This window comes from Amblyomma maculatum, chromosome 4 (assembly GCF_055883805.1).
Source record: "Amblyomma maculatum isolate TAMU_Amacu chromosome 4, ASM5588380v1, whole genome shotgun sequence".
Taxonomy (NCBI): Eukaryota; Metazoa; Arthropoda; class Arachnida; order Ixodida; family Ixodidae; genus Amblyomma; species Amblyomma maculatum.
The window spans coordinates 34,527,519-34,542,160 of record NC_139347.1 but is presented as its reverse complement, the minus strand read 5'-3'; the positions used below and the strand labels follow the sequence as shown (position 1 = coordinate 34,542,160).

The 14,642-nt window shown below is 49.0% G+C and overlaps 1 long non-coding RNA gene across 3 annotated transcripts in view; it reads right to left on the bottom strand.

Moving 5' to 3' along the window:
• LOC146190670 (uncharacterized) overlaps nucleotides 1-13,961 on the bottom strand; it is a 187,457-nt gene extending 173,496 nt beyond the window's left edge. For all 3 annotated transcript variants that reach the window (XR_014706565.1, XR_014706564.1, XR_014706566.1), the window contains exon 1: nucleotides 13,861-13,961. This is a non-coding gene — a long non-coding RNA (uncharacterized LOC146190670). The remainder of the gene's footprint in view (nucleotides 1-13,860) is intronic.
• Between the last annotated feature and the right edge of the window lie 681 nt (nucleotides 13,962-14,642).

The window sequence follows — 14,642 nt, the reverse complement described above, 5'->3', positions numbered from 1 at the left end:
CTTATTATAATTCCAGAACCGCTGAACAAAGCACACATTTTTAAAGGATTGATTTGGTATGAAACAACGGTAAAGCCGTTAACAAAGAACCACCCTAGTTATACAGCATTGTGCCGTTTTCGAAGCAACCCTTTCTAGGGAGACTTCAATGCCGGTGAGGACATATAAACAACAACAAAAAAGTTGGAGGCGAGTTATGTTCATGTTCGCCTAAAGGCAGCGAATACTGATATCGACAAGTTTTTATTTTCTTTATTTTTTTTTTTCCAAACAGTCGTGCATAGAACCAACGGGGTACAAAGTTTTCAAAGTGCCCTTTTCGAGAACGAGGTTTTAAAAAGTCTGATATGTTCGCGCAGAGGCAAGACCGCTTTTCTTGGGGCGTCACGGAGCACGGAAGCGGGTTGGGAGTGTAAAGAAAGGGGTGGGTGAAGAAGGAGGGAGGGAGGAGAGTAAGGAAACCGTGGTAGGAGGAGACATGGTGCGGATAAAGGGAAAGGAAGAAGGTGCGCCTCGAAGCCAACGGAGGCGTCGCTCCCAGGGAAGGTGGTCTGACATGGCGATTAAAGCTGAGAGTGGCGTCTGCGATGCCAGCGATGCATTAATTCTTCGAGACCGAAGGTAGGGGGCGCCAGCGAGGCGCAAAACGGCGCCAACTCCCTGTTCTGTCTCATACCCCCCCTTTCTGCTTCTTTTGTCCTTCTTGCCACGGAGCTGCTCCTACTACTTGCTGGTGTCAGATCTCTTTTTCGCCGCCTTTCATGCATGGCTGTATCCAGCCGGTAGAACAGCTTCGCTCCTTTGTTTCCATTTTCTTGCCCTTCCGCCCGCCAATTCGCGCTTTTGTTTATTTTTCTCGGATGAGCTTCCGGCCTTTGCCAACAACCCCTTCCTCTCGATCCTCGCATAAATGTGTTTGCACACACACGACGGGAGTCGAGCTTGCGTACGCCCGACAGGAGACACATATATGTCTCTCTTCCCGCTGTTCCGCCGGTGCGCGGGAGTCCTCACTTTCCGTTCTTTCCTCCTTTTTTTGTTTCTCGTTCGGAGCCTTGATCTTGGGCTTCTTGTTTTCTTTTTTTTTTTTCATGTATCTCTCTCTACTCCATTTTTGTCGGCAAAACTTTGCCAGCGAAGCTCAGCCTTTTGTCTCGACTCTTTCGAATAGGGAGAACAAAAAATAAAGGAGGGGGGGGGGGGGGGTGTGTTGAAAACGGCTTCGTGATTTGGCGATAAGGGTGTTTAACCGGAATGCAAACAAATATAATAGAACAAATGGGGGCCCTTTTTTACAGGAGTTTGAGGCCTAAGTTCCTTTTGAAAGGGATCTCATCAGAATTCAACTTGTGATAGTTTTCACGCGTGCTTCGTACACTTCGCCTATTGCTTCTCGTCCCACCAGTGAAACTTACCCCTTTCTTCTCTTGCTATTATTTTTTTTTTGCCCACACGTTCCTGTTCGACGTTTGTTGATGTCACAGGACGCGATACTGCGGACAGAGCAAACAAATGCGAACGGCTGCTTACTGGCGCGTACACCCTTCTGGAGCATGCTTTCAACTTCTCCTATCTCTTGTTTCCACGTGTTCGCCTTTATTTTTCTTCTTGCTTCTCATTTAGCTCCCTCGATCTGCCTTTGATGACGCAGGTTAACTTTTCTGCTCGCTCACCGTAATTCCAGTCCAACACTTCCTGTCAGAGCGACACTCCAAAGGGATCAAAACGGAAGTTGCTTCCGAGATCGTGCGCGCACCGAAGGCACTGAAGCCTGCGCGGTTTCAATTACGCCGCGTTCTTCCCCGTTTACGGAACGGTGATCGCATTTTCGCAAACCACATCCTGGAGGCATACACACAAAGACCTCCTCCTCCCAACCCATTTCCACGTACACGTTTAAGGGACTCGCAAAAGAGGGAAGTGTTTGTTTCCCACCTTCGTGCCAATATTTGTTCCCATAACAGCCTCCCATGTCTGACTGCCTTGGCGCATTTTTTTTTTCTCGTATTTTTGCTGCTCACGTCAGTCTTAATTCATCCCTGCAGCGCTGATTTTGCTGGCGAGACCAGGAACTCGCTTTCATTGTTTGGACGCTGATCGCGCCTCCGGCATCCTTTTGAGCGTACGAGATGCTAGCACAGAAGCTGCTCATGGCAGCCATTCTCTTTTTCTCTGCCTCGTAGGAAGAAAAAGGCGGGAGAGGCGAGCGGACATCTTCCTTTGTTTGTCTTTGCTGTGGAGTCTGTTACTTTATGCTGCTGTTATTTTCTATGAGGTGCACTTTCCTCTATCTATCCATGTGCAAGCCGTTGTCTCTTAGCGCTGATTTGGGCAGGCGAGCTCAAAAGACGTGTCATGTAATCAGCATTTTCCAGCGTCGTTTTGCTGGCGCTAAGAGCTTTCTTGTGTTCCACGAAAGTGAGACGGCGTGGCTAAACAGGTGCCTTCGTCTGTGCATTTTGCCGGTAGGAGTAGAAAACGGGGTCCTCAGACTGAAGGAAAAACTGCTCAACCTCCTTTTCTGACAGCGAAAATCGAACACAGAAATGACCGCTCAAACTTTTTCCTCATAAAGTTTTTGATTTAGAACGAATAATGATAGCATAACATGTGTTGACGACGAGTTTTGCTGCTCTGTATGTCTCTAAAGGAATGCGAATTAATCTCCTAGTGATGGACACGATTCCTTTGTGCACTCTTAAATGTGTCGTGACCAGTCCGCCGTGTCTAAGTCCCAGTGTCCACGTGTTTGCACTGACCATGCAAAAATGACAGCTTTTCATATGTCTTGTTTTCCGAAACAGCCACTAACTGACATTGAGGTAGTTGATCTTCGTTTTTGCGATTTAATAATGATTTGGCCTTTGTTATTCTGCAAAACTGCAGGTATTAACTGTGTCGCAGTTACTCTATCAAAGTTATTTTTACTGTTGCTACATTGTAATGCATATTTTTCCCTGTAACCACATTGCAGTACAATCGGAATACTTACTGTAACGGAGAATAGACAGCAGGACAAGAGCATTTCAGAATGCGCCTTGTCCAATCTCCTCTTCCTGAGACTCTGTTTGCTTGTATATTTGCAATTTGCATTACAATAGCCCCCTCCCCCCCCCCCCCCCTCCCTCTCTGTCCGAGTGAACAGGTATTGCCGTAAACCTACAATTTTCAGTTCATTTTTGTTAAAAGTGATCAGATATGGAAGCAGTCAGAGTTACCAGCGTGCCAATTGTACGAACAGCCGAATGAGAAGGCTTTGAAAACAAGTTTTTTCTTGGTCAAGCAAAGAAAAAGAAGCAATATAGAATCGATTTCGTTAACACTTGTTGCAATAATAGTGCCCCAGACACATAAGTTGAAATCAGTAGTAAATCGTCTCATAAATCGTCTATGCCACACACTGCCTTCTCAACGCGAAATTATTACACACCTGAAAAAAAGACAAAGAGCAGTCGATTTACTTAATGGAAATATTGTGAATCTGCCGCACGTTTGGGGCGGCAAGTACAAAATTCATCTTTAAGAGAACAAGGTATATATAAGAATTATGGGGAACACTTAAGCTCCGCCGTTAAGAGTATGACGCGATAGCGTAGGCTACCAGCCCACATATAAAGCCTCACTTTAAGCAATCCGTATGAACTTGCCAAAGTGACCTAGGGGTAACGTGAATTCAACGGTCTGGGAAGGAAGATTCTGATATCACCCTCCCACATGAAAGGAGAGGCCCGATTTGGCAGCTCCTGCCAAAAGTAACGTCAGACAATACTAGGTCCAGTCACTGTGCGGCCATGTCAGCTGCCAGCTGCCGCCTGTCAGCGCCATGCACGTGATTATTCGCTCATAATGCTAACGCCGACTCTGATACCGTGTTTTCGGTGCACGAGTCCTGTAACGTTATGGCGTTAATAAGCATTTCTCATTGTTGTATTTGCGAATTCTCCATAACGGCTAGGTTCAGATAACAACTATAGCCTTAAAAACGGTAACTTTTGTTTCCATCGTGCATATCCCAAACCCATTACCAAAATCACTTTTCTATGATGGACCAGCCAAGCCATTTCTCCTTAAGCATGAGCCCTTACATCTACCGAGGACTGCAGAAGTCTACCACAGTGCGAACCGAGCCGACGCCGAAGGGCAAGAAGCGGCGAAAGTCGTCCGTGTTGCGTGTTGGTCACGTGACTCAAGAACCGCAAATGAGCCCAACCAACCACGACTAATTCCACTCCCTGGTCGGGACGAATGGTTTCCGCCGCGCTGAACCCCGCTCTCTTCTACGGTCATTCCCTGAGCGGTTCCAGGTCGAAGCTTTTGCCATCGATGGGCTCCTATATGCTGCGGACGTATAATTCTATGCAGCACTGCTCAAGCTAAGCTGTGCATCTCGTGATCTTTGACCGTTCCTCTGTCGCCATCATTGGGCGCCGATTTCGTCATTTTCATAAAGGCAGAGGAACCGTCACAGGAAAAAAATAGCTTTACTAAAATTGGGTTTCCAGCGCATACAAACAAACACGAGAAGGAACTAAGTGACAAGACAGAGGATCGTTAATTCTTTCCCGTGCTTGTCAGCCTGCGCTAAAAACCCAGTTTCAGCAATGCACCAACAAGCCTGCAAGAACGTTCTCGCAAAGTATAGCGTGTTCACGAGAAGTACAGCTTTAGCATTTTTCGCTTTGGTTTTGAAGGCCATTTAACGTTTTGTTTTAAAATACAAAGAGTGGTAACGTATACAGGCGGGTTTACCAATGGATAAATAAGCCCTGATATGATTCTAGGACGTGATGTGGCTTCTAATATAACCTGGACATTGATACTGGACCCTCGCCACTTCAAACGAGTTGAAAGTTAAGGCACCTCCAAATCGTGAACCCGAGCGATGGACAGTGTAAGTGAGCTGTGAGCACTAGTCTCCGAATACATCCGCCTTAGCTGTAGAAAGTTAACGGCCTTCTAGGGCGAATTCATCAGATAAAGCTTCGATTTTGCAGCTGCTTGTAAAACATTGTACCTCGCTCGTGTCAAGCTACTGAAGATTGCGGGTAGCTGTCTTATGACTGGCAAACCGAGTACATGGACCCGACGTTACATCCAATCTTCTGGCCGAACTCACGAGATTTCAGCCTCCAGAAACCGCTGCACGCATATACTGCGTTTCGAAGTGAGCACTGTGGTAAAGGAAACAGCTAGACACGGGAACCGACGCCGCGGGGAGTTGTGGCGGGTACGCGGAGGACGGTTAACCTCGGCGCACGCATCCCTGACTCATCGTCGCTCGTCGAGCGGTAGGAAGAGATGCGCACGTCTCTGCTGAGGTGGCAACGCAGCTGACGCGGCGCTTCTCCTCCTCCCCACTCTCCGCACTGCGTCGGCGCACTTATCCGAGCTCCGTATCGCGTGACGGACGCAGTTGCCTAAGCGGTCGCGGGCTTCTAATGCTATTTGCTCAATCCCTGTCCCCCCGAAAATGGGCTCCCCTTCTCGTATTTGGGCCACTTCCCTAAATCCCGCTTTTCGACTTACCTTCTTTCCTTATTTCCTTCTTTTTATTTTGTTTGCCGTTCTTCTTGCTCTGTCAGTGCGTTTTCTCCTTACGGCCTTTTGGTTGTCAGATTCGCTTAAGATCCGCTTACGGTCGCATGCCTGAAAGTCGTGCATATAACCGCATATCCGTGTAGCATAGGCAAAGGACGGAAGCCGGAAGAACCAAGTTTGTAGTTTCATTTTGGCCTGAAGGTCTATTTTTCATTGCGAAATTGGTAATTGTTTATTGGGTGCTCTTTTTACGTAGCTTTTAAAGGGTATTATTTAAAACAAATGAAATTTCATTCGCCAAAATATAGAGGAGCAGCACACCATTATGAAAATCCCTAGGCCCAGGCTGAACAAATTATGCAATTTTAAATGCACGGTTTCTCCACCCGTTACCTCCCTCAGCCTCGAGAAAAGTGAGAAAAGATAATAATGAAAGCCAAGTAAGCGCCGCATACCCCAGAAAGGCGAGCGCCGCTTGCCGGTGACGTATGTAGCATGGCGAACGGGGCTTACCGCCGGCACTGTATTCGGCCCCGAAACCGCACCGCGTACCGCGCCAAGACTAATTGTCCCACGAATTGGAATGGCGCCGGGCCGGGGAAACTGGCGCTCAATCCCGGGGTTAATGCCTGAGCGGCGCATTCGTCAAGCGACCGCCGCCGTCTTGGCTGCCTCAGCAGCTAACGAATTTGCTCGAGCCCAGTCCTGAACGGCGCGTAAAGCGACGTAGGCCGGCAGCAGTACTGCCGGCAGTAATTTGCTTCCATCGTGCCGCTGCTCGTTTCCGACGGGACAGGCTGTATCGGGCGTCGCCCGTTTGTCACGGGGAGAGAAAACCGTACTTTGATTGTGTTGCACGCCACGTCGATCGTAGTTCGCCCACCCCATGTTCTATATGTTTCCGCTGAACCCACAGGACCTATCTCACCTGGCCTCGCCAGAACAGCTACATACGGCTGCAGGGTTGGCGAGAGCTTTATGTGTCTTTGTAACAGATTAATATTTAGAAATCTTACTAGCATCATAGCCATATCGCATCATCTGGTAGTTGTTCTTGCAAGATATTCTACCATTTTTTTTTTTATTATTTGCATTGTGTTCATTTTATTTGTGAAGAAGAAAGTGGTGGTAGCGAGGATATGGAGAACTCTTTGTCCAGATACTTTGTTTCAGGCAGTTTTCATTCCTTAAATTCTTCGGAATGATTGCTTCTGAAACTTATAAAATGGAGTAGTCCGTTCAATCGGGTAACGTTAAAATACAGGAAGAGGCTTTCGGTTGTTGATTTTTTAGGCTGCCACGATTTATTGTTCTCAATTCGAAGTTAGCCACTATAAAGGCATATATTAAAATTTACTTACGCTTTCTCGGTGTTATGATAACCATGGAACACAGCATACATACTCGCTATCTTTAACTGAGTCAAGTTCCTAAGCTAACAGTCACTGGAGCTAAATGGAGGGAGATTGCAAGGAATCAGGGATCGGCCTTAGGTCAATTGAACACTGGAAGACTTAAGAAACGACAGACAAGCCAGTGGCGTCTAAACAGCAGACAGGCTTTGTTAAGTTTATTCTAGTTTAATTTAGTTAATTGGGCCGAACACACCAAATCAGTGCTGTTGTGGTTGTTGTGGCTGCAAGAAGAAGGAAAAGAAAATGCACGGGCCTGCTACTGGCTCTGTAGCTGAGCCACCTCCGCTGCCTCGTGCAGACAGGAGAAAATAGAGAAGAAAGGAAAGGAAGAGGGAGGGAAAGACGCGCGCCGCAACAACAGCCGTCGTCCACCACCGAAGCTGTGGTGGATGCAATGACAGCCTACAGCAGATAAAAATTCAGTGGCAGGCAAGCCCCCGCCGCAAGCGGCGGTGACCTACCTCCCAAATCAGTGCGGATAATTTAGACAATATGGTGTTCCCTAACGCGCGCTGACATCGAAATGTACACGGGTGCCTTATTTCTCGCCTCTATCGAAACTGAATTGGTTCACAGGAAAGGAAAGGCGAAGTATCTGTCGCACTTCTGCGCGGATGACTAAACCGCGCCGTGCCCCGCCGGGGTGGTGCAGTGGTAAGACGCCCGACTACTGTGCCGGAGTTCCCGGGATGGAATCCCGGCCTCGGCGGCTGCGTTTCGATGGAGGCGAAACGAAGTGGCGTCCGTGTGCTGCGCGATGTCAGCGTACGTTCAAGATCCCCAGGTGGTGGTGGTGGTGGTGGTGGATACTATGATGTTGGGGGATGGGGTACTGGGCACGACGTATGCCAGCCTGAGCTAGCGGCGGCACTCTTGGATCCCCAGGTGGTCGAAATTACTCCGTAGCCCTTCACTACGGCCCCCTTTCTCTCTATCCACTTTGACTCCCACCTTCATCCCTTCCCTTACGGCGCGGGTCAGGTGTCCACAGAGCAAGTGTGACAGGTACTGCGCCTATCCCTTCCTATGAACCAACCAACCAACCAACCAACCAACCAAACCAACCAAGTGAAAGTGGAAAGAGAGAAAGGGGTGCCGTAGTGAAGGGCCCCAGAGTAATTTCTACCACCTGGGGATCATAACGAGCATTGATATTGCGCAGCACACGGACGCCTCTTCGTTTCGCCTCCATCGAAACGCAGCCGCCGACGGTCGGGATCCAACCCGGGTACTTCAGCACAGTAGTCGGGCATCTAAACCACTGCACCACCGCAGCGGGGCAGGCTTCGAAGGCTTCGTTATAGCGTTTAGACGTATCGAGGCAGCATTCGAGGTATCAAACACTTGCTCTTTGTATTCTTTTCTGTCACATTTTGTTCTGTGGACACCTGAACCGCGCCGTAAGGGAAGGGAGGAAGGTGGGAGTGAAAGCGGAAAGAGAGAAATTGGTGCCGTAGTGGAGGGCTACGGAGTAATTTAGACCACCTGGGGATCTTTAATGTGCACTCCCCTGATGGGGCTGGGACAGGTAGGCCACCGCCGCTTGCGGCGGGGGCTAACTTGCCACCGAATGTTTATCTGTTGTAGGCCGTCATTGCACCCGCCACCGCTTAGGTGGTGGACGACGGCCGTTGTTGCGGCGCGCATCTCTCTCTCCCTCTTCCTTTTCTTTCTTCTCTATTTTCTCTTCTGTGCACGAGGCAGCCCCGCCGGGGTGGCGCAGTGATAAGACGCCTGACTACTGTGCCGGAGTTCCCGGGTTCGAACCCGACCTCGGCGGCTGCGTTTCGATGGAGGCGAAACGAAGTGGCGTCCGTGTGCTGTGCGATGTCAGCGCGCGTTAAAGATCCCCAGGTGGTCGAAATTACTCCGTAGCCCTCCACTACGGCTCCCCTTTCTCTTTTTCCACTTTCACTCCCACCTTCCTCCCTTCCCTTACGGCGCGGTTCAGGTGTCCACAGAGCAAGTGTGACAGATACTGCGCCTTTCCCTTCCTGAGAACCAACCAACCAGCGGAGGTACTGCACCACTCCGGCGGGGCCGACGAGGCAGCGGAGGTGGGCCCTGCCGGGGTGGTGCGGTGGTAAGACGCCCGACTACTGTGCCGGAGTACCCGGGTTCGAACCCGACCTCGGCGGCTGCGTTTCGATGGAGGCGAAACGAAGAGGCGTCGTGTGCTGTGCGATGTCAGCGCACGTTAAAAATTCCCAGGTGGTCGAAATTACTCCGTAGCCCTCCACTACGGCTCCTCTTTCTCTCTTTCCACTTTCACTCCCATCTTCCTCCCTTCCCTTACGGCGCGGTTGCGGTGTCCACAGAAAAACAAGTGAGACAGTTACCGCGCCTTTCCCTTCCTATAAATAAATCAGTAAATCATCAGCGGAGGTGGCTCAGCTACAGAGCCAGTAGTAGGCCCGTGCATTTTCTTTTCCTTCTTCCTACAGCCACAACAACAATAACAACTGCCATCGCACAGCACACGGACGCCTCTCCGTTTCGCCTCCATCGAAACACAGCCGCCGCGGTCGGGATCGAACCCGGGTACTCTGGCACAATAGTCGGGCGTCTTACCACTGCACCACCGCGGCGGGGCGGAAGGGGGGTAAGTGAATATAAAAGTGGTGGGTAAAGAGAGGGATGGGTGAGGTCAGTGTAGTCACATCCCATCACATCACGTCACAATCATATCACGTTACATAACAAAATTATAGCCTATCGATCAGGCCTGCGGCTTTCATGAAGCGTAGCAGAGCCTAGGAGACCTTCACCGCCACCTTAAAAGATCTAGCTCCCTACGACCACCCATCTATATTTTGCCCTTTTCAAGCTTACCTTAAGGCGAGAAGAATGGGGGTGTCAACAGGTGTAGTACCTGCCTTGAAGGGAGAATGAGAAGAAAAGGAGGGTGGAAGGCAGGGATGTTAACCAGAAATAACTCCGGTTGGCTGCCCTGCACTGGGGAATGGGAATGGGGGGATTAAAGGGGAGGGTAGAAGAGAAGAGGAGGTGAGAAAGTCAGTAAGCTTATAGAGCAAAGCTTCTTCGTCTAGGCCTTTCCATAGGCCGTTTCACGATATCCATTTAGCTTGTATTCAGTCCTATTCTACAGAGGTCAACACGCTTCTTTTTTTGTCTTTTTAATTTATCTTCTTGCCGTCCAAAGTACTTATTAATGAAGTTCGTGTTTTCTTGCTAACGTTAACCAGTCAAGGAAGAAGTTAGTCCCACTGTTAACAACGAAAGACCGCGTTTCAGGTGCCGGGTGGTATAAAAAGTTGCTACAGGAATTATTCGGTTGCAGCGTACACTCGTCTAATACGAACACTGATCGAGACTACCAGCACAGTTGAGTAAAAAAAAACGCGAAAAAGAAAAGTAAAAGTGTAGTCGAATCCCGCAATGCGCAAGAGGCACGCAGAGCTCTCTTTTTGCCAATCAGCATAATGCGGGGAAGAGCAGCCATCCAGTAGAAGCGCTGCTGCCGAGTTGGACAGCGGGCCGAAGTCATTCGCAAAAGAGCGGCGTCCGGGCGACCGCATGCGCCGGCATGCCTCGGCCCGGGGTCCATCGTGTCAATTAGGGCCGCCGCCTCGCATCTCCGGCGGGCGAGCGTGTCGCGCCTGCAATCATCGCGCGAACCTCGATGCGCAATCACCGTGGCATGGGGGCGGGTAGAAGGGCAGCAAAATAAAAGAAAGAAATGTGCTGCAGCATAAGCTGGACGAACGAAAGCCCGTCGTGCGCCCTCTCCAGAGAAGTGGCGCGCCGCCGCCGGCCGTCGCCAACGAAGTAGCGCAGAGCTGCTGCAGGGGGCGTTCGGCAGGGATTTCCGGCGTATGCATTTGAGCGGCACTTTCTAATTAGACGAACTGCGCGTGGCACTTGCCTTGGGCCTGGACCGATGCGAGGTACGGGAAGGGAAGCTGCTGCATCCCATCATCCTGCGCTGTACGTCCGTATAACTCTGCGGACGGTTTGGCTGAAGAGATTCACATTTCCGATGAGAGTTCGGTTTTGGTCACATGCGCAAACCGGAATGCGTCGCTCGTTGCAAAACGTTGTGTTATGACGTAACGGTAACGTGCGCGTCATCTGGGTGATGAGCAGCGAGTTTGTGATTTTGTAAAAATCTGCCTTTTTGTTTTTCGGCCAGTTAAACCTTGAACACGCTTCTGTTGTAATCAGCGCACTTTCGTCATTATGAAATTGCCAGAAGAGCGTGATGACGCATGATTAACGCGATATTGAAAGCACGGACGCCACACCACTTCGGAAGTCTCAGTTGTCTAGGTGGGCAGAACGGGATCTTTTTTAAATAGCCTTGTCATGATCAGAGCTCTTTGCTGAGACGATATATAAAGATGGCTTATTTGTAACGGTGCGACTGCCGCTACAGGGCGCTGCTCAACGGATCGCCACGTCAACGGCGCCTGTGTACGCGTTCTCCGCAGCCGCTGTGCTGGGGGTGAAGCGTCCCTCGGTTGCGTCGGCGCTGTTACGAGAGCAAAGATCATTATGGCGGATGTAGTTTATGTTGAGCTTGGTGCCCCGTGCTCCAGCAACACGTGACTTGATTAGCGAAAGTAGCTTCCGCTGGTGCCGCTGCCACGACCGTGTCCTTGTTATGCTGCTGAGGCATGGGACGCCCCGGATGGCTGGGAATGCACCCCGGGGCTTTCGCCGCTTCTCGGAGTCTTTTGCCAAGGGGAAGATGGAAATGACTGTACGTGCGGTTTCGGTCGGCACTCTTGTTATTTCGTTTATTTCCTTGTTTCCTCCTAAATTGATTGATAAACTGGAATGGGTTCAGTTCTGCGCCATTGAAATAATCGAGCGCATGTGAATAAAGGATAGGTCTTTTTCAAAGCTATGTTCGTTTTCATCCACGTATTTTAATTAGTGTTAAAAAGTTCGTGAAGGAGCGAAAATATATATTGTGAAGTTACCATTATTAATTTATGCTGAGTTCGGCATTATAAATTCCGTGCTGCGTAGCTTCAGCAGTGAACCACTGTAGAGATATTGCTCTAAACTGGTATAAAACCACAGACAGAAGAAGAGCGTACTTACAGCTTATTTCTTTGTACGCAAAATGTCGATTTTATATGTAATCGTAAAGAAAATGGCGTTTTTACGCATATTCATTGTGATGTAAAAGACAGCGCCATCCAAGTCTCTGCAAAATCAGAAATCAACGAAAACTGCAAGCCTGACTTAGACGACATCACCATTCTAGGGTACGAAAAAGCAAAAACCGAGATGGAAATAGTCGTAGAATTCGAAATCAGTACCTCTGGAACGTAAACTTACATCAATACACCATCAGTCGGCCTCGAAGACTGCCAAATGAATGGTTAGAGCCATTTATCAGGTTATATGTTCGAAGGCTGATAATGTTCCTGGTGGTTGCAGAAATATTCCGCTCTGACAAGTCGCACTCTGCTCTGTCATTCTGATTAAGTATAAAAGCTCTATTCTCGTACAGTAAAATCAGTTGAGAGTGCCGACTAACTAGGCCCCTTCATGCCTTGTTATTTGTTATCAACAGTAAATACGTAGTACTTGAATGATAAGGGGTGACTCCGCAAGATCGTTTTGTCGCAGCTGCAGCTCCACAAACGGTTGCACGTGCATGTGAGAGTGATTATATTGTGACACCGATCAGTTTGGGAGTGGATGATCTACCGGAGACGTGTTACAATCGAGGATGTTATCGCTCAGTCGCAAACGCTACAGAACGAATACCTTCCACGTTTTTCTTCTATGTTTATGCTTTAATAGGACGCCTTCTAAGAAGAGCAAGGGACGAAAAAGGATGAGAGGATATAGAATGCGGGAGGTCCGAGCCCATAAATCCATCGCTGCGTTCGTTAGGACAACTCTGCCATTCGAAACTGGTGAAACCGGCGTCGTTTATAGGAGGCAAAAGCATGTCTAAAGCGAGAGAATCTGGAAGCTCAAACTTGTCTACTTCCAAGCTCCATTTACGAGTACATATCCCATGGTTCCATTCTTGGGCAGCATCCGCGTGGCGACGCAGGTAGCACACGTGTCCCACCAGGGGCGTAGCGGGATCGCTTTGGTGTCTCAACAGTCCCCGAATTTTTCTGAGCCCTCGACTCCCCCTTGTTTAGCCCTCTATTTTCTCTACCAGCGACGTTTAACACTCCTTGTAAAATAATTTTCGCCGAGCCACTGTGTGCCGCCCTCCTACTTTGCGGTGCGCCTCAGTCAGTTTTCGTGTTTATGGCTTTGTGATGTTTATGAAAATCCACCTTAGTCATTAAATGAATTATTTTTATCGACAAATTACCTCACCGATTGAAAGAGATGTCCAGTAATAACACGATGAGCTATAGAAGCACCCCTAAAACAGGAGACCCACAAAGCTCTCACTAAAAGTATACACACTATGCCTGTTATTGACTGTGCGCACTCTTAGCCCACTGTGAGATTACTAACTATGAAACAGGAAGCTTCTCTTCTTTCGGATCAAAACTCGAGGGAATATCCAACTCGGTCGCGTCCGCATGGCATTGAGACTCTGATAAGCTACTGTGATTGAAGAGAAAATAACGTTTCGCTGTTACAACGACGACATATGAACGCAAATTGGAATGCAGAAACGCGCTGATATGGGAAAATGCGCTGAATTACGCCACCAAATTATCCCCAAGACCCTACACTCTCACAGCAAAAGAAGTCTCGTGATCCACCCTAAAGCGCAAGATTGACGCTATGACTAGTCACTTGAGCGGTGGAGCTCGCGCTTCCAGTACTCTGTGTGCAAAGGGTTTCTCCTCTCGTTAACAGACATTTAGAGTGGTTCACCTGTTAACATATTTTAGGCAAATTATCTGTAAAGTACATGGTTCCAAGGAACAAACAACAACGAGTGCTTACTTACGTGGATCTTTGACGCAATGCATGCTTTTTAAAGCAGGGCGTGTTATGCGACTGGTGAGTACAGATCACATGTTTGTCGAGTCAGCTGCACCGACAACGCGCTTGAGCACTGCGAAAGTCAAGGCGCCGCAAGGCCAAGACTACATGCACCTGGGTTATTTTTATTTTTTTTTTTTTTTTGCTTGCGAATTTTCTTCGTGCGTGGAACGCATGTGGCTATAGCGAAGAAGTCGCGCTATCACGAGCTTTAATCGGCCGATCTTTCTGGCCGTGAGGCTGCAAGTTTGACGCGTGGCCGCGTACGTTTCACACGCGGCGCGAATCGGCGGAAAGATAACTGTCCATGCATAGGCCTGACTCGACCGTTATCGCCTTGAAATCAACGAGGCTGATGCATGTCTTTCTTTCCAAGCATCGAACGTCACGGCAGCGGATTGGGGGTCACCAAATGAACCTGCGCGCGCGGACTTGGGTAAAGTGGCGAAGAGGCACCACGTGACTAGACTCGTATCCGTGCTCGAAGCTTCACTTGCTGGCACTTTATTGCCCGTCCGCAGTCGTAATGTAGGCTGCTGGAGTGCGCTATTCTGGTCAAGATCGCGGTAGTGACAGCTTGATGCGTAGGTGAGTGGCCGGCAACTTTTTCGACGTCTTCTGCCCTGCGTATAATTAGAAAAAAAGGATATAAGCAAACACGTGAATAGATCCGTCGTCATTCCTCTTAAAGCATGCGTTCGCGAAGGTTTCGCACATTCGTAAAAAGCGGCGCTATCAAGTGAAAAA